The 16,521-nt window shown below is 47.4% G+C and overlaps 1 protein-coding gene and 1 long non-coding RNA gene across 2 annotated transcripts in view; one reads left to right on the top strand and one right to left on the bottom strand.

Moving 5' to 3' along the window:
- Positions 1 to 16,521, top strand: part of LOC131744607 (leukocyte receptor cluster member 9) — an 84,976-nt gene that overhangs the window by 31,428 nt on the left and 37,027 nt on the right.
- LOC136793028 (uncharacterized) overlaps positions 2,677 to 16,521 on the bottom strand; it is a 48,276-nt gene continuing 34,431 nt past the window's right edge. The window contains exon 3 of the long non-coding RNA XR_010837744.1: positions 2,677 to 3,186. This is a non-coding gene — a long non-coding RNA (uncharacterized lncRNA). The remainder of the gene's footprint in view (positions 3,187 to 16,521) is intronic.

Raw genomic sequence — 16,521 nt, 5'->3', positions numbered from 1 at the left:
GAGCTAGTGCTCCACCCACCTCATCCCAATTTTTTTTTTTTTTGCGGTACGCGGGCCTCTCACCGCTGTGGCCTCTCCCGTTGCGGAGCACAGGCTCCGGACGCGCAGGCGCAGTGGCCACGGCTCACGGGCCCAGCCGCTCCGCGGCACGTGGGATCCTCCCGGACCGGGGCACGAACCCGCGTCCCCTGCATCGGCAGGCGGACTCTCAACCACTGCGCCACCAGGGGAGCCCTCATCCCAATATTTTGCTCCCGATTGGTGAGAAAGGGCTGGGGGTAGTTGCCCATCTCATTACGAGGGAGAAAAATAATGGTGGTAGATTATGTTGATGAATGGGAGATCTGAGATGCTGTCTGATAGAGATTTGTTCTCTTTGACCTCCTGCCATTGTTTCCTGGGTCTGCTTCTCCTGGGGAAGGCGAATGGTTACTCCACGGTGGTCCCTGAGCATTTCCAGGGTTCTTGGCTGAATACCGTTCCAATACCATCCTGAACTCTATAGGTGTTAATTCAGGGCTTGGATGCGTTAGGACCCCCACCCCTAGCATGGGGGAGGGCTCAGAGCACAGGTTGTTGCTATTGATATTTTGTTTCAGCCAATTCTTGCCACGTGGGGAGAGGGACACAGCATTGCCAGATGTTCCAAATTTCCAAGAGACGACAGAAATATGGATATTTTTAAAAGCAAAATCCCTCAGCTTTTAAATGTTAAAGCTAATTCAAATACAAAAAAAAATACTGTGTGGGCCAAATAAAACCTGTCCGTGGGTTGGTGCTGGCTGTTTTGTAAGCTCTGGTCTAGCCAGATGCTGAGCAGCACTGCCGTGGAAGGGGCAAGCGGAGGGAAATGGGCCCACAAAGAAGCTGAGAAGGAGCAGCCCAGAGAGGCAGGAAGGAAGCCAGAGAGAGGGAGCAATGCCGCCTCCTCCAGGAAGGCCTCCTGACCAGCCCCTCTTGACAAAAGACAAGGGCAGGTCCCGGCTAAAGAATTCACGTGTGCTCCCCATGATGTAAATTCTGGGAGACTCACCAGTTTCGCGAGGAGATTGTGAGTATATATGGTATGAGTCCATTTAGGTGATGTTCAAGAACAGACAAAACTCATCTATGGTGGCAACAGTAATCAAAACAGGGGTTGCCTCTGGGAGGGTGGGGACAGGGCTGACTGGGAAGGGGGCCGAGGGGACTTTCAGGAGTGATGGCATTGTTCTGTATCTTGATAAGGTTTTGGGTGGTACTTGTGGTACAAGGAGTCTGCATTCGTGGTACACTTAAGATTTGTGCAAATTTTGCATTTCATTGCAAATTTTGCCTCGGGAGAAAAAAGAACTCTATTTAATGATATGCATGCTTAAGTATGGGGGGGAATTTAGTGGTGTCTGCGGTTTCCTTTGAAATGGATCAAAAAAGAAATAACGTGGATTGACAGGGGGATAAATATGTAATAAAGCAAAATATTAATGGTAGCATCTAGGTGGTGGGTGTCTAGGTATTCACTGTAATATTCTTTATTTTTCCATCTTTATTGAGATATAATTGATATATAACACTGTAGGTTTAAGGTGTACACTAATGATTATATATGTATATGTGTATATATATATAGCTATATCTATACATCTATATCTATACACACACAACATACATATATACCTTTTCATGTACCTGTTTGCCATTTGAATATCTTCCTTGGAAACTTGTCTATTCAGGTCCTTTGACCATTTTATAATTAGATTATTTGTTTTTTTCACTGTAACATTCTTTCAACTTTTTTGTCTGTTTGAAATTTTTCATACTAAAATGTTGAGGAAAAAAAAGAGACAGGGCTATAATTAGAGCAACACGATAAAGTAGTATTGGATTATAACCCAAATAAGAAATAAATGGGTGGGAATGTAAATTGATACAGCCACTATGGAGAACAGTACAGAAGTTCCTTAAAAAACTAAAAATAGAATTACCATACGACCCAGCAATCCCACTATTGGGTATATACCCTGAGAAAACCATAATTCAAAGAGTCATGTGCCACAGTGTTCATTGCAGCTCTATTTACAGTAGCCAGGACATGGAAGCAACCTAAGTGTCCATCGACAGATGAATGGATAAAGAAGATGTGGCACATATATACAATGGAATAGTACTCAGCCATAAAAAGAAATGAAACTGAGTTATTTGTAGTGAGGTGGATGGACCTAGAGTCTGTCATACAGAGTGAAGTCAGTCAGAAAGAGAAAAACAAATACCGTATGCTAACACGTATATATGGAATCTAAAAAAAAAATGGTTCTGAAGAACCTAGGGGCAGGACAGGAGTAAAGATGCAGACGTAGAAGAATGGACTTGAGGACACAGGGAGTGGGAAAGGTAAGCTGGGATGAAGTGAGAGAGTGGCAGGGACATATATACACTGCCAAATGTGAAATAGAGAGCTAGTGGGAAGCAGCCGCATAGCACAGGGAGATCAGCTCGGTGCTTTGTGACCGCCTAGAGGGGTGGGATAGGGAGGGTGGGAGGGAGACGCAAGAGGGAGGGGATATGGGGATATAGGTATACATACAGGTGATTCACTTTGTTATACAGCAGAAACTAACACACCATTGTAAAGCAATTATACTCCAATAAAGATGTTAAAAAAAAAGAGAAATGACCATGAGTCCAGAATGATATGAATAATTGAGTGAATAAAGTAAGAGAGGGGAGAAAAGGGACAAATTTCCCATGCAGAAGAATTCCAGATAATTGATGTAGCTACTCTGCCCCCAAGGGTGGGGCATACCTCCCTACTCCTTAAGTGTGGGCTGAGCACGAGGACATCCTTCTAAAAGGAAGGGCACAAAAGTGGGGGAAAAAGAGTAACTTTGTAGTCAAGAAACCCGACAAGCCCTGCCGCAGCCAGGAGTTCAAGGTCAGCATCAAAGCCATGTTGCTAGTCTGTACGCTTGATGTGACGTGAGGAAAATGGTATTTTACTTCTGTGGTTTTCTTCCCCTAAACCCAGGACCTGAGTCTGATCATGAGAAAAATATCGGTCAAACCCCAAGGTAGGCACGTTCTACAAAATACCTGACCAGTCCTCTTCAACGCGGTCAGGTTCATCCAAAACAAGGAAAGGCTGAGAAACCGTCAAAGCCAAGGCAAGCCTCGGGAGCTTACATGTCATGTGGCCTCCTGGATGGGGTCCTGGAACAGAAAAGAAGGACACAGGTAAACACCAAGGAGCTCCAAATAAAATACGGGCTGTAGTTAACAACAGGGCATCAATCTAGGTTCATTAGTTGTGAGGAAAGCACCAGAGCAAGCTGTTAGCAGCAGGGGAAATGGGGCCAAGGGTGTATCAGAACTCTCTGTACCATCCTTGCAACTTTTCTGTCAATGTGAAACTATTCTAAAATAAAAATTTTATTTAAAAAAAAGCAATCCATGTTTTTAAAATGATAAAGAGTAAAAAAAAAAAAAAAAAAGTCTAGGCTCACGGGTGAGAACAGGAGACAGCTTCATTCTTTCTCACCCTGCCTGCATACTCCATCTGGCTGAGCCCCCTTTCCCTCCTCCGTGGCTAAATCAGGAGCAGATCTTCTAGATTTTCCTGCCATCTGGGGGTTTTCCAACTGTCCCAATTTCAGGGGGTCAACAGTCCAACCGAACTTAATATCAAAACATCCATCTGGCATCCAGCTCGGTCACTCCCTGTTTCCAGGAGGAGGTTGACCTAAGACCCCACAGGCCAAGGGAGGGGGTGACCTGTGGTTGGTCTGCCCGCCTACCTGGCTCTCTTTGTCCGGTCTCTGAGGTAGACACTCCTTTCTTTCTTCTCCTTCCCAAGCTGTGTCAGTCTGATAGCTCTTTGTCTCATGGGAATCCTTGGGAAGCGCCCCCCCCCCCCACTTCGTCCTTCCCTCAAGTCCACCGAGAATCCCTGCTTCCCTCCCTAAGCAGCAAATTACCACCGGCGAATGATGGTCTTTAGCCCAAGACCGCCAGGAACTTACCTGCAGCTGAATAAACTGGGTTTAGTTCTCATCACGGTGAGAGAGAACACACATCTTGGGGTGAGAGGTAACACAGACCAAGCAACGGGGTGCTGCGGGCTGCACTGGGTCCCCCGAAATTCCCTTGTTGAAATTCCCACCCCCGGTGGCTCCGATGTGACCGTGTTTGGAGATGGGGCCTTTGACAAGATTATTAAGTCAACGTGAGGTTATTAGGGGGAGTCCGGATCAAATATGACTGCTGCCCTCATCAGAAGAGGAGCTCAGACACGACAGACATGACGGACGTACAACCACGGGAGGACACAGCAAGAAAGCAACCATCTGCAGGCCAAGGAGAGAAGTTTCGGAAGAAACCAAACCTGCCGACACCCTGACCTCGGACTTCCAGCCTCCAGGACGGCGAGAAAATAAACTTCTGCTGTGGACACCCCCTAGTCGGTGGTGCTTTGTCAAGGCAGCCTGAGAAAGTGACACAGAGGGTGTTAGAAAGATGCTACGGTTGGCTTTAGATTCACTGGGTCATTTTGAGCAGGGTCAAAGGAAGCGAGCTCTGGATTGGGGTGTTGTGGCAGGTTGCAGGGGCAGCTCTGTGCTTGGGCGTCTCAGGAAATCTTACCTACAAACAGCTCACACAACGCGATATAAAAAAAGAAAATCAAAAAACGGGCAAACGGCCGCTGAGCCTGCGCGTCCGGAGCCTGTGCTCCGCAATGGGAGAGGCCACAACAGTGAGAGGCCCGCGTACCGCAAAAAAAAAAAAAAAAAAAAAAAAAAAAAAAAAAAAAAAAACGGGCAAAACAACTAAATAGACATTCCTCCAAAGAAGACATACGGTTGGCCAACAGGTGCGTGACAAGCTGCTCAACGTCGCTAATCATTAGAGAAATGCGAATCAAAACCACAACGAGGTTTCACCTCACACCAGTCAGAATGGCCATCATCAAAAAGTCTACAGATAAGAAATGCCCGAGAGGGTGTGGAGAAAAGGGAGCCCTCCTACACTGTTGGTGGGAATGTAAAGTGGCACAGCCACTATAGAAAACAGTATGGAGGTTCCTCAAAACACTAAAAATAGAGTTGCCGTATGATCCAGCAATCCCACTCCTGGGCATATACCCAGAGAAAACCATAATTCGAAAAGACACATGCACCCCAGTGTTCATAGCAGCACTATTTACAATAGCCAGGACATGGAAGCAACCTAAATATCCATCAACAGAGGAATGGTTTAAGATGTGGTACGTACATAGAACAGAATATTCCTCAGCCATAAAAAAAGAATGAAATAATGCCATTTGCAAGCCACATAGACGGACCTTGAGATTATCACACTAGGTGAAGTTTTTTATTCAATTTTAATTTTTCATTTGTAAAATGTACATAACATTAAATTTCCATTTTAGCCTTTTTTTTTTTTTTGCGGTACGCGGGCCTCTCACCGTCGTGGCCTCTCCCGTTGCGGAGCACAGGCTCCGGACGCGCAGGCGCAGCGGCCACGGCTCACGGGCCCAGCCGCTCCGCGGCACGTGGGATCTTCCCGGACCGGGGCACGAACCCGCGTCCCCCGCATCGGCAGGCGGACTCCCAACCACTGCGCCACCAGGGAAGCCCCATTTTAGCCATTTTTAAGTGTGCAGTTCAGTGGCACCAAATACATTCACAGTGTTGTACAACCATCGCCACCTTCCACAAAAATTTTTCAACTTCTAAAACTGAGACTCTGTTCCTACTGAACACCAATTCCCCATCACCCCCAGCCCCCAGCCCCTGCACCCACCATTTTTCAGGGACAATGACTGTATTTTATATCTTGATAGTGGTTTGGGTATCTAATTGTCAAAACACAGCTCCTAGTACATTTAAATGTGTCCATTTCATTTCACTGAATGCACATTTTAACACACAACAAAAAAGAAGGAACATGAAGTTTGAACTCTAGGTAATGATGCACTTGCTGAAATATTCAGGGGGAAGCATAATGAAGCCTGCAACTGACTTTATTTATTTATTTTTTTGGCTGTGTTGGGTCTTCATTGCTGCGTGTGGGCTTTCTGTAGTTGCCGCGAGGGGGGGCTGCTCTTCGTTGTGGTGCGCGGGCTTCTCATTACGGTGCCTTCTCTCGTTGTGGCTCACGGGCTCTAGAGCGCAGGCTCAGTAGTTGTGGCGCATGGGCTTAGCTGCTCCGTGGCATGTGGGATCCTCCCAGACCGGGGCTCGAACCCGTGTGCCCTGCATTGGCAGGCGGATTCTTAACCACTGCGCCACCAGGGAAGTCCCTGCAACTGACTTTTAAAGGCACCCCAGGGACTTCCCTGGTGGTGCAGTGGTTGAGAGTCCACCTGCCAATGCAGGGGACACGGGTTCGAGCCCCGGTCTGGGAAGATCCCACATGCCGTGGAGCAGCTATGCCCGTGCGCCACACCTACTGAGCCTGCGCTCTAGAGCCCGTGAGCCACAACTACTGAAGCCCGCACGCCTAGAGCCCGTGCTCCGCAACAAGAGAAGCCACCGCAATGAGAAGCCTGCGCACCGCAACGAGGAGTGGCCCCCGCTCGCCGCCACTGGAGAAAGCCCGCGCACAGCAATGAAGACCCAATGCAGCCAAACATTTAAAAAATAAAATAATTAAAAAAAAATAATAACGGCACCCCAAACACCCCACGTGGGTGGATGGATAGCTGCGTGATAAAACAGAGTAGAATGTCCATGGCTGAACGCACGTCGTGTGTGCGTGGGCAGTCACTGTGACATTCTGTCCACTTCTCTGTGTGCCTGAAACATTTTCACGATAAAATGTTGGAGGAGAGCCTCAGCCTGTTAACAGTTATCTCACCCTCGGTCTTGCTAGTCTCCTCAGTTATTTAAAAACACCCTCCGGGCACCTGGCAAAACGTGCGTGGGAAGAGAGGTGTTATTTAAGGCGTCACCAGGACCGGTAGTCACAGTACAACAGAGCGCGCGTGTCACTGTCGGATCTCTGAGTCGGGACCCTTCTCTTCCTTGGAAAGCGGCTCCCAGCAGCCCCAGCCTTAGCGGGAAGTCTATTCGGCCTTCCTCTGCTGCAGCTGTCTCCACCGTGCGAGGTAGTATGTTTCTGACGCCCATTCCCACACGTGTTTTTCCCCACACCACCAAGCAATTCTCTGGACACCAGCCGGGTGCCTTACGGTTCACTCAGTGGAAAAGATGCCAAGTATTTACATGGGAAGGGGCTCAGAGCTTTCCTACTCTCTTCTCCGAGCGGCACCACCCTCTCCAAATCTCCACGTGTTCGCCAGCCCGGAAGCGCTCCGTTTAAACCCCTTCCGTTTGGCGTTGTATGGAGGCTTCGATACATAGGTAGGATTGATTTAATCACGGCCATTGGTGATTGGCTCACACTCCAGCCCCTCTGCCCTCCCCGGAGGTCGGGGCTGGGGGGAGGGCGGTGAGACTGAAAGTTCCAACCCTCCCATCACACGGTTGGTTTCCCTGGCAACCAGCCCCACCCTCAGGTGCTTCCAAAAATCACCTCCTTAACAAAGTCAGGGGTGATTGAAAGGGCTTTGTTAGAAATATCAAGGCACCTTTATCACTCCTTTCACTTAGGAAATTCCAAGGGTTTTAGGAGCTCTGTGACAGAAACAGGGGAAAAGACCAAATTATATTTCTTACTATAAACCACAGTTATCACAGGTAGACAGTGAGCAGGGGTTCCTGGGCTCGACCTATCATATAGCCCCACGTGTGGGACTTTTCCTCTCGAGTTAAGGCAAAAACGCTTTGTTTCCTGCCCATTCTCGCAGCTTGATTTCTCTAGTCTTCCCTTCCGTTCCAAAAGCTACCCAGTATCTTCGTAATAAATTCCTTCTTGGCCAAAACTAACCATTTATTTTCTGTTGCTTGCAAACTGAGACTCTGAATTGATACACTACGAATTAAGAGTACAATCACTGCTGCTTTTACTAACTAACCTTACCTGAGGGTTCAGTATATATAAACTGTTTTCAGGCATTGATCGACAACTTACTCTGCTCCGGCTGCTACAACAAAGAAGAGGCCACGTGGCTGACGAGCATGACATTTATTTCCCACAGTTATGGAGGCCGTCCAAGACCAAGGTGCTGCTAGATTCCACGTCTGGTGAGGGACCATTTTCTCTCTCCACCATGTGAGGAAACCGGGACCCTCCTCAGAATTCAACCATGCTGTCACCCAGACCTCAGACTTCCCAGCCTCCAAAGCTGTGAGCAATAAATGTCTGTTATTGCACTCTACACAGCATTCTGTTCGAGCCGCCTGAACAGACTGAAACAGGACGCATGGCTCTTCGCCGTGGGGCTGTCCTGCACTGCCCTGCACATTGCAGGGTGCCTGGAAGCAACCCTGGCCCCCGTTCACTAGATGCCATAGCATCACTCTCCAGTGGTGACGATCAAAAACATCTCCAGCATCTCCTGATGTCTGTACTTGGGACCCTTCTCTTATTACTGTTGATTCCATGAGCCTATGGTAATCACCCAGCAGATTCCAGGGCCTCTAATTACCCAGCTGGTTCTAGGAGCTCCTGGGGCAATTGCCCAGCTTGTGGCTCCTAAGACTATACTATGACCCCCTAGGTGCTTCTAGCTACCCTACATACTTCAGTGACTGTACATAATTATGGGTCAATTCCTAGAACCCTGCCATAATTAGCTGGCCTTTTATAGAAATCCAATCATAATTACCCAGACAATTTATTGTATTTACTAAGTAGAGTGCCATTGAAGCTTCTAGTATTTAAGTCCCTCTTCTGGGTACCAGGGACATCGACAGTACACAATATAGATTCAGAGTTCCATCTGTCTCCCTCTGCAACAATATAATATCCTCAAGGGCAGGGGTTTTTGTTTTGTTTACTGATGGACCTCAAGAACCTCAAAGAGTGTCTGGCACACAGTAGAGGATCAGCAAATGCTTATTGAAAGAAGAAATGAATTTGTAGGATAAAAAAACATTTTTTCCGGGACTTCCCTGGTGGCGCAGTGGTTAAGAATCTGCCTGCCAATTCAGGAGACAGGGGTTCGAGCCCTGGTCCGGGAAGATCCCGCATGTCGTGGAGGAACTAAGCCCGTGCGCCACAACTACTGAAGCCCGCGCGCCTAGAGCCCGTGCTCCGCAACAAGAGAAGCCACTGCAATGAGGCGCCCGCGCACCGCAATGAAGAGTAGCCCCCGCTCGCCGCAGCTAGAGGAAAGACTGCGCGCAGCCTAAATAAGCAAACATTTTTTCCTTCAACCTGGAAGGGAATTTCTCCGCTTCGGCCACAAGAGGGAGCCCAAGATACAAGTTAATTCTTTGCAGACCCAGGTGGGCGGTCTCGGCCCCTCAGCCTCCAGGGCCAGGTGACTGCCCTCCCCGCCCCCCGACTCTCTCCAACCCCTCACCACATCCTCTCTCCTTGGGGAGCCTCCTCCTCCCCATCTGTACTGGGAGATGAAAATGCCTGGAATGAGCTGCTCTGAAGAGCAGCATGGACAGAAAATGCATGAAAAAACATTTAAAAATGTTTTTTTTAAAAAAGTTTTTTTTAAAAAAAACTTTAAAAACATTACTGCCTGGGTCGAAACTCATCAAATGATATACATTAAACATGCGCAAGTTTTTTTTAAAGGATACCAATTACACCTCAATAAATCTGTTAATAAAGAAATAAAATTTAAAATTACACCGAACTATGTCGGGGAGGGGGAAATTTCCCCTGTAGCCCTGCTGACGTATTGTGTCTGGAGTAACAATAAAGTAGGCACAAGGCAGATTAAGAGGAGAAAAACAAATTTTAATTAGTCCGCACAGAGGACTCATAGAAATAGGACGGAAGAAGTGGCTAAAGCCGGCAGCTTTTATACTTTTTAGACAAAGAATAAATTGGTGCGGAATTGACAGTACAAAGAAACTTAGGCTTTGGATGTTTAGTTGGTGAAGAATCTAAAGAGTTTGGGCTTGGCTAGTAAATTAGTAAAGCAACAAGGTTTGTTTCTACAGGCTTTTTGGCTCCAAATTCCCCGTCTCTGAGGATAAGGGTGTCCTTCTACCTCCAGATGCAGGAAGGGTACCCCCCGTATAAGAGACATTTTCAGGGAGACACAGGTCAGAGTGTCCTTCTCACACCAGCTTCTCTTCAAGCAACTTCAACACAAAATAAACAACATGTCTATGGTGGCATATTTGGGGGTGGCCCGTCCTAGCCTCAACAACGACAATGCAAATCCAACAGCGGTGCAAATCCATGAGGCTAGCACAAGAAACGTGAACATCCCAATACAATCAACAAAATGAGAACAATCAAAGGAACCGACAATAATGCCATCTCCCAGGGCAGTAAAGTGCTTTAGAAAAAACTCACCGGGCTCACTGGTGGCGCGGTGGTTAAGAATCCACCTGCCAGTGCAGGGGACACGGGTTCGAGCCCTGGTCCGGGAAGATCCCACGTGCCACGGAGCAGCTAAGCCCACGCGCCACAACTACTGAGCCTGCGCTCTAGCGCCCATGAGCCACAGCTACTGAGCCCGCGTGATGTAACTACTGAAGCCCAAGCACCTCGAGCCCGTGCTCTGCAACAAGAGAAGCCACTGCAATGAGAAGCCCGTGCACTGCAACGAAGAGTAGCCCCTGCTCGCCGCAACTAAGGAAAACCCACGTGCAGCAACAAAGACCCAACGCAGCCAAAAATAAAATAAATTTATATACAAAAAAAACAAGTTACCGACCATATACTTCCTTGTTCCCAGAGAAGAAAACATGCTCAGCAGCAGTGTCCGAATATCAGTGAATATGAAAGCAGGGCAAGTTCCACCAAAAATCAAAGCAGAAAGAGGAGATGTCTACAGTTAACCAAGGTCATAAGGATGGGACCCTGATCCAACAGGACTTGTATCCTTACAAGAGGAGGAAGAGACACCAGATACCGATCTTTCTCCGTGTGAGAGCACAGAGGGAAGTCCACATGAAGACACACAGGTAGAAGACAGCCGCAAGCCAAGCAGAGAAGCCTCAGGAGAAAGCAATCTTGCCGACACCTTGATTTCAGGCTCCAGGACTATAAGACAATAGAGTTCTTTTATTTAAGCCACCAAATCTGCAGGGGTCCTAGCAGACTAATTAATATAGGATGTAAAGATCAAAGATCAGTGCAAATGCCAGCTCTGCTTTCAGCTCTCAGGGCTGTAGTAATTTCCTACGGTTGCTTTAACAAATGACCACAGCTTTCGTGGCTCAGTAAAACACAAAAGTATTGACTTACAGCTCCTGAGGCAAGAAGTCTAACAGGGGTCTCACTGGGCAGGGTTTCATTCCTTCTGGAGGCTCCTGGAGAGAATCTGTTCCCGTGCCTTTCCCAGCCTCTAGAGACGCCTGTATTCCTGGGCTCGGGGCCCCGTCCTTCATCTTCAAGTCTCTCCCTGACTCTCCTGCCTCCTTCTTTTAATACGTATCCTCGTGATTACATGGAACCCACCTGGTTAATCTAGGCTCATCTCCCCACCTCAGGATCAGCTGAGAGCAACCTTGATTCGACCTGCAACTTTAATAGCCTCCTGCACGTAATGGAACATATTTACAAGCTCTGGGACTTTGGAAGTGGACATCTTTGTGGGGGGAGCATTTTTCTGTGTACCACAATCTGTAAGAGGTCCCATCACCCGCAACAGCTGCTGTGTGACCTTGCGAAGGTGATATTTCCCCTCTGGGCTCTCATTTCTTCCTCCAACCTGGACAATAACCCTTGCAGTCGTATCAGGCAATTTTGAGCAATTGACGGGATAAAAAATGTCACGGACCCAGTGCAGACCTGGAAATTGCTTAACAAATGCTAACTATCCCTGTGATCATTAATGTTAAATACATCAATCGGACGCTTGATTACATTTCCATCACCCTACTTGCAAACACCCCCCACCCCTGCGAAGCATCCGCCAACCCAAAGCCTCGAGGCCCAGCTTTCTTCACCCCTCAACCATTTGAGCAGTGAAAGACCCAGCTGGCCCGAGTCTGCACGGAATTCCACCCCCCTTTCCCACTTGAACTGAACTGAAATGGGATCGCGGAAAAAGGTCTGAGTGGAATGAGACGATGATATTCACGAAAGGAACCTGGTCCGCCTCCCGGATTCTAGCAGCTCTCTGAAACATGCGAGACACTAAGTTGCAGCGCGCCCACCTCCCTGTGCTTGGTGGGCATCCAGCTACAGGAGAAACCTGGGGGGGAGGCAGAAACCAACCCCTAACTCAGCCCCAATGCGTCCCACCACGTGGAGCCCATCAAAAGGCTGCAGGATGAGTTCAGGAGGGGAGGACGCTTACCCAGGATTGCAGTATCTTAAAACAGCCTTTAAGACTGGATGGAACCCACCTCACACTCATTGGGATGGCTACTATAAAATAAACCCAGAAAATAACAAGTGTTGGATGATTCCACTTATATGAGGTTCCTAGAATAGTCAAATTCATAGAACTAGTAGGTGGAATGGTGATTGACAGGGGATGGAGGAAGGGGTGGGGCTTGGTTGTTTAATGTACAGAGTTTCGGTGTTGCAGGATGAAAATAGTTCTAGAGATGGATGGAGGTGACGGTTGTACAACAATGTAAACGTCCCTCATTCTACTGAACTGGACACTTATGAACGGATATGATGGTACCTTTTGTGTTATGTGTATTTTACCACAATAAAAAAATTGAGAAAAAAGTGGATAAAAGGAGGCAAAGTACCGTGGTTCTCTCTGGAGTATAACTGATGGGTAATGCTTGTTCTGTATTTTTTGAATATTCCACAACAGTCGTGAGTTTATCTGGAAATTTTTTTTTTTTTGCCAAAGAGAAAACCACACATGCTGGCTGATTTATGCACTTAGACTCTTAGCGATCTCTTTCCTGGGCCGATGTTGCGTTCTGGGGACAGAGATGCAGGAGCCCTGGAGCTGCCTGTGAATTAGGGCAGGGGACAGATGTGGGAAATGTCCGTCACTATCTAGGCGTTCTGTGATGTGGGATCTGAGAGGAGGCAGCAGAGGGCGCTGTGGAGGAACAAAAAAGGAACTCCTACGTGAGTGAAAGGTTTGGGGTTGTAACGTTTGGGGAGGTGATGGGAATGGACGCCAGTCTTAGAAGGGATCTTGGTACCTTATCTGTTCTCATTAAGTCCGTGCCCTCAGCGCCTTACAGGTAGCAATTACTTTTTTTTTTTTTTTTTGCGGTACGCGGGCCTCTCACAGTTGTGGCCTCTCCCGTCGCGGAGCACAGGCTCCGGACGCGCAGGCGCAGCGGCCACGGCTTACGGGCCCAGCCGCTCCGCGGCACGTGGGATCCTCCCGGACCGGGGCGCGAATCCGTGTCTCCTGCATCGGCAGGCGGGCTCTCAACCACTGCGCCACCAGGGAAGCCCCAAAACACTTTTTATAAAAAAAATTTATGTATTCATTTTTGGATGTGTTGGGTCTTCGTTGCTGCACACAGAGACTTTCTCTAGTTGCAGCGGTGCACGGGCTTCTCATTGCAGTGGCTTCTCTTGTTTAGGAGCCTGGGCTCTAGGCACACAGGCCTCAGTAGTTGCAGTGCGTGGGCTCAGCAGTTGTGGCTCGCGGGATCTAGAGCGCAGGCTCAGTAGTTGTGGCGCATGGGCTTAGCTGCTCCACGGCATGTGGGATCTTCCCGGACCAGGGCTCGAACCCGTGTCCCCTGCACTGGCAGGCGGATTCTTAACCACTGCGGCACCAGGGAAGTCCCATAAATACTGTATTGACCTTGATTTCATACCTAACAATACACTCTGGGATCTCTCTTTACTGGTACATAGGTTATTTTCAAATACATTTCTCCATCATCTTCTAATTTCCACAGTGGTCGATGAGAAATCGGATGTGATTCTGAGCTAGAACAAGTACTTTAAAAAATTTACAGAGGAAGAAGCAGAGGCACAAAGAGATTGATTAACTTGCTCAAAGTACAGAACTTATAACTCGCAGAGCCCAGTCATACATAGAAATCTAGTCTCTGGAACTGTATTTGACGATAATGCACTTTATGCTTCCTTATACTCCCCATATTCTGTATGTATCTATTCATCCATCAGCATTCAGAAATATTTACTGACTATCTACTATGTGCCGGTTACTGTTCTAGATGCAAGGATACAATGGGAAACACTACCAAAAAGAAAAGAAAACCTCTAGAGATTAGAATAGCAATACATTCTAGAGGGAGACAGAGAGTAAAGAATATTAGTAAGAAAATACATAACAAGGCTAGTGATACTTGCTGAAGGACAAAAAAACCAGCAAAAGATAAATATACAATCTGGAGGGCTTCCCTGGGACGCAGTGGTCGAGAGTCCGCCTGCCGATGCAGGGGACACGGGTTCGTGCCCCGGTCTGGGAGGATCCCACGTGCCGCGGAGCGGCTGGGCCCGTGAGCCGTGGCCGCTGCGCCTGCGCGTCTGGAGCCTGTGCTCCGCAACGGGAGAGGCCGCAACAGCGAGAGGCCCGCGTACCGCAAAAAAATAAAAAAATTAATAAAAGTAATAAATAAATAAATAAATAAATAAATAAATATATACACACACAATCTGGAGGTGGTGTAGCAGTTTTAGAAAGGATGGTGGTCTGGGAAGGTCTAAGTGAGAAGGAAACATTGGAGCAGGACTAGAGGACAGGATGGGGTGAGGAGCCACGTGCATCGCTGGTGGAAGAACATTCCAGGCAGAGAAAACAGCACGTGCAAAGGTCCTGAGGCAGAAGCATGCTTCGTGTGTTCTAGGCATAACAAAGATACCCATGTGGCTGAAGCAGAGCCAGTGAGGAGATACAATGACAGAAGATGCAGAGCCCTGTAAATCTGACCGAGATGGCAAGCCCTGGAATGATTCTGAGCAGAGTGATACAAAGTGGCTAGTTTTGGTTGCATTTTATTGCCAAATTGTATTTTATTATCCGCGTGTTTTATTCCATGGAATCCAGCTTGTATTTTGGAGAAAGATCCCGTTGTTTTTGCTTTTAAAAAAATTTTATTATTTATTTATTTTCTTTTTGGCCACGCCATGAAGCATGTAGGATCCTAGTTCCCCCACCAGGGATCCAACCTGTGCCCCTGTGGTGGAAGCACAGAGTCTTAACTACTGGACCTCCAGGGAAGTTCCCCCGCACCCCGTTTTCATAAAATTGAGATACAACTGCCATATAATATTGTGTAAGTATGAGGTGAACGACATACTGATTTGATACGTTTACACTGAAGTATGATTGCCATCGTAGCATTAGCTAACACCTCTGTTGTGTCACATAATTATAATTTCTTCTTGCGGTGGGAACATTCAAGATCTAGTGTCTTCGCAGGTTTAATGTTTAGAATACAGTTTTATTGTCCATTATCACTATACTACGCATGAGATCTCCAGGACTTATCTACTAGTTGCACGTTTGTATCCTTAAATGACATCTCCCTATTTCCTCCACCCCCTTGCCCCCCGTCACCACCATTCCACTCTGTTACTATTTCGCTTTTTTTAGATTCCACATATAAGTGATATCATACAGTATTTGTCTTTCTCAGTCTTACTCATCTCACCTAATATAATGCCCTCAAGATCCAACCATCGTGTTATGGCAAATAGTAGGACTTCATTTTTTCTGGTAGCTGAGCAGTATTCATATATACACCACACCTTTTTTTAAAAAAAAAAATAAGTGATTTTATTTAATTTTGGTCGAACCACATGGCTTGCGGGATCTTAGTTCCCTGACCAGGGATCGAACCCGGGCCCTCAGCAGTGAAAGTGCAGAGTCCTAACCACTGGACCGCCAGGGAAGTCCCACACCGCATCTTCTCTATCCATTCATCCACTGATGGTGACACTAGGTTGTTTCCATATCTTGTGCATATTGTGAATAATGCTGCAGTGAACACAGGAGTGCAGAGAACTCTTGGAGATCGGGCTTTCGTTTCCTTTGGATAAATAGCCAGAGGTGGGATTGCTGGATCACACGGGAGTTCTACTTTTAGTTTTTTGAGGAACAAGAGATTTGGTTTTCATGAATGCATTGGTGTTTTCTATATATGGAAACAGTGCCGACCGTTTCAGGAGGGCTGCCTTCAGTCCTCTGTGGACATCCCGGTGTGGACACCCAGACATCAGCCTTGCACCTCCATTCTGAGGGCTGGTAATTGAGAACTGGTGACGTACACCTCAGACCTTCCCTCTCAAAAGGAGACAGACCAGGGTCTTACTTGACAGCCTCCTCCCGGCTCTGGGGACTGCAGGTGGACAGGGACCATCTCTCCCTGTGAAGACCTCTGCTAGTGCTCTTCTCAGCGAGTCCTCCGCCCAAAGCCTAAGCCCTATTTTATCCCATAATTTCCCAGGAATAATAAAACGTTCCGTAGGAACCAGCTTTGGGCGTTTCTCGGTTGCCTCGCCATCATTTCTGTTAAGATCCACCTTTTTCTGTCAACAGATTTTTACTCTCAAGGAAATGGCTTCCTAGAATGACGGCCATAATGTTGGCTAGTCATTTTC

The sequence above is a fragment of the Kogia breviceps genome, chromosome 18, assembly GCF_026419965.1.
Source record: "Kogia breviceps isolate mKogBre1 chromosome 18, mKogBre1 haplotype 1, whole genome shotgun sequence".
Lineage (NCBI taxonomy): Eukaryota > Metazoa > Chordata > Mammalia > Artiodactyla > Physeteridae > Kogia > Kogia breviceps.
Note: the sequence above shows the minus strand (reverse complement) of the source record. Positions and strands in the feature narration are given on the sequence as shown.